We start from the raw sequence: 3,209 nt of genomic DNA on the forward strand, positions 1-3,209 counted from the left end.
GGAAATACGACCTGGCTCAGACAAATGCATAAATATATATATACATTAAAAAGAATACTAGTAATTGGATAGAAGAGAATCAGAGGGTGGTCTGTGTTTCTCCTCCTCCTGGAGTAAATGAGGCTATGATTTTAGGTGAGCGGAAGAACCTTGATTCTACGTGGTATGTCTCCAGACCCTTGGGTGACGGTTAACAACCTTCTGCCCTGGGCAGGAGGCCTCACCAATTTGTCTGCCACACTTGCCCAAAGAATGACCTCTCAGTCCACTCCTCCAGCCTGCTGCCAAGAGGAAGACTTCCTCGGGCCCTTACCTGTCAAACTTCAGGTCTGTCATTATCCTCTGTTTAAATCATTCTGTCTTCTACCCTAGGAGCTGTCCATGGAACACCTGTTCCTACTCCCTGGCAAACAGAATCTCTTCACACCCATCTCCCTTAACCTACTTACCTAGCAGAAGACTTGCAGCCTCTCCGGTGTCTTCCTAGCTTTCCAGGCATCCTCCACCTGGCCCCATTGATGAAGCATGTTACTCTCATCAAAATAACTTCCTTCTTTATCAGACTCCAATGGCACTAGGGTCATACTTATCTCAGTCTGTCTTAAAGTAGCACTGTTTTATATTCTCCCCCTACAAGATTATGAACTATGGGAAAGCAGAGCTTATACCTTGTTCTTTTTGTCCTCCACCATGCTTCATCGAACATAGATGCTGAATTTTTGTTGCTTATGATGGACACTATTGTTCATGTTGATGTCATCTTAACAATATGTACATAGCAAAAAGATGTTCTTGTGTATCTTAAATAGCCAAAATCAGGAAGGGGCTTGAAGTGAAAACCATGGTTAGAGTCACTAGTTTGATCTGCACAGCAAATGATTGCTACAGTTTACCAAGTGCCCACCCACCACAGGTAGGCATTGTCCCGCATGTTTTATGACATTATCTCAATTCCCTTTCCTGCACTGAAGGGAACCTGAGGTTTAGAGAGAAGCTAATACCTTGTTTCATATCATTACATAGTAAATGGTAGATCCAAGATTCAAACTCCAAGTCTGTTTCTTACTCTTTGCCAGATTATTCACCAAACGCAGCCCTCTTGTCAGTTGGTAGAAAAATCAAGTGTTAGAACTTGCAGCAGTAACAGAGAAGCCTTCCCCAGGCTGTCTCTCTCGTGGCCAAATTGGCTTCTAGGTGAGGAAGAGTTAACCCAGGACGGACTGCCTGGGCAGCCCCACTGCAGTCACTAACTCCGAGTAGGAGAACGTCCTGTGTACGTATGCAGTGTAGTTTTGTTTGGAACCCCAGGACAACTTAGAGGATCTGTATAGGAAAGGAGACTGGGTGTTGGTCTTTTCTTAGCAAACACTACTACATGTGTGCTTCTAAATTAGCAGTGTTACGCTCACTGCATCCTGATCAGCAGCGTGGCTTTTTAATGCATGTATTGCCCAATATTGCCCATTGAATCTCTGCAGATTGTTTAACTGAAGGCTGCTGTCATTGATAGAAGTTGTTGGCACATTATAACTCCCTGGGTAAAGTGTAATATCTAGGATTTACTGAGCATCGTGTGCTTAAATTGGATGCATTAATTTACTACTGCAAACCTCCAGATAAATACTATTATCCCCCATTTTACAGATGAGAAAACTGGCTTTAGAGAAGATGCCTAAGGTGGCAAAAGCTGGGATTGAAACCTACATAATAAAAGTTGAGAGCTTATTCTTTTACTGTCTTTGATTCCCAAGGATAACTGCTGTTTTATTCATCTTTTTCGCTTACATGGATCTCTGGGGACAGCAGACATTAATAAGTTATTACATTATACAGGGTTCTGGGTTCAAGTTTTCTTTCACTCTCAGTAACTTTTGTGCTAGAATACTCTTTTGTTCTAGAATGCTAGCTATGGCACATGATTACATAGTATCTAATTCCAACTGTTGTACCAATAATACTGAAATTTCCACATTTGAAATCATTGTAGCCTTTTTTTCTTTGTCCAGTAGTGGAGCTTATGCTCTGGAGTCATAGAGACCTGAGTTTGACTCCTGGCTATTTACTTTTCTATAAAGTGGGTAGAATAATTGTACTAACCTCTTAGAATGGTTATAAGAATTAAGTGAGATTGTAATATGCACAAAACTTTACATGGAGCTCAGAATCAATAAACCCTTAATTAATGTTAGTATCGTTAATATTATCACTTTCTTTGGTCATCTTTATCTGCCAGGAGAGAATGCAAATTAGAAAAAAGATTAAACTATAAATGGCTTATCCCTTTCAATGTTATATATCTGAAATGCTGTCATTCCTGTTCTATTTAAAATTCTCTGTACAATTACGACTAGATTTCCAGTCTTTGAAACAGGGCAGGCACTTCCCTGGCCATCAAGTGATTAAGATTTCACCTTCCAATGCAGGGAGTGCTGGTTTGATCCCCAGTAAGGGAACACATGCCCTGGGGCCAAGAAATCAAAATATAAGACAGAAGCTATATTGTAACAGATTCAATGAAGACTTTAAAAAATGGTCCACATCCAAAAAAAAAAAAAATCTTGAAAAAGAAGGGCAGGAGATGACAAGGGATGAACACATAATTTATAACTGGCCGTTTTCCAGTAAGAAAAAATTTTGTTGTTGGGAAATAAGGTTTGTAGTCTGGGAAGGTAATGGATAAAGGAATTACTGTGTTGATTACTCCCAGACAAGGATATTCCAGAGCAGCAACTTCAAGACCAGAGGGGATGCCTAGACCTAAGGCAGCTTCATGGAGAATCCCATAGGTGCTAAGGTGTGTTTGTGGAAACAACTGCCTTTGGGGCTCTTGTTAGAAAGGATTTTCCTAGCTCTTTTCGTTCCCTTGAAAATTGAGTGCCATCATGTAGGGGGTTGGCCATCTGCAGCCTTTGTGGCTCTTACTATCTGATCTTGGAAATCTAAGAAAGTCCTTTATGAATAAGCTTAAATGATGCATCACAATGTTGGTTTTCCCTGGGGGGATGCTCTGGTGACAGAGGTTAACCAAAACTGTTCTCCGAGCAGCATGAAGAAGTCCCAGAAAAGGCAGGTTCTTGTCAGTCCTGGGCTGGGTAGAACATTAGTAAGAAAACAAATATGCTTCATAAGAAAAACCTGCCTATGCTCAAAATCTGATTAAAGGTAGGGGAGAGGAAAAGGGGTTGTGTAAAAGTAAATGGGAAGGGGGC

Source organism: Moschus berezovskii, chromosome 12 (genome assembly GCF_049115385.1).
Source record: "Moschus berezovskii isolate FMDL1 chromosome 12, NW_MosBer_1.0, whole genome shotgun sequence".
Classification (NCBI taxonomy): domain Eukaryota; kingdom Metazoa; phylum Chordata; class Mammalia; order Artiodactyla; family Moschidae; genus Moschus; species Moschus berezovskii.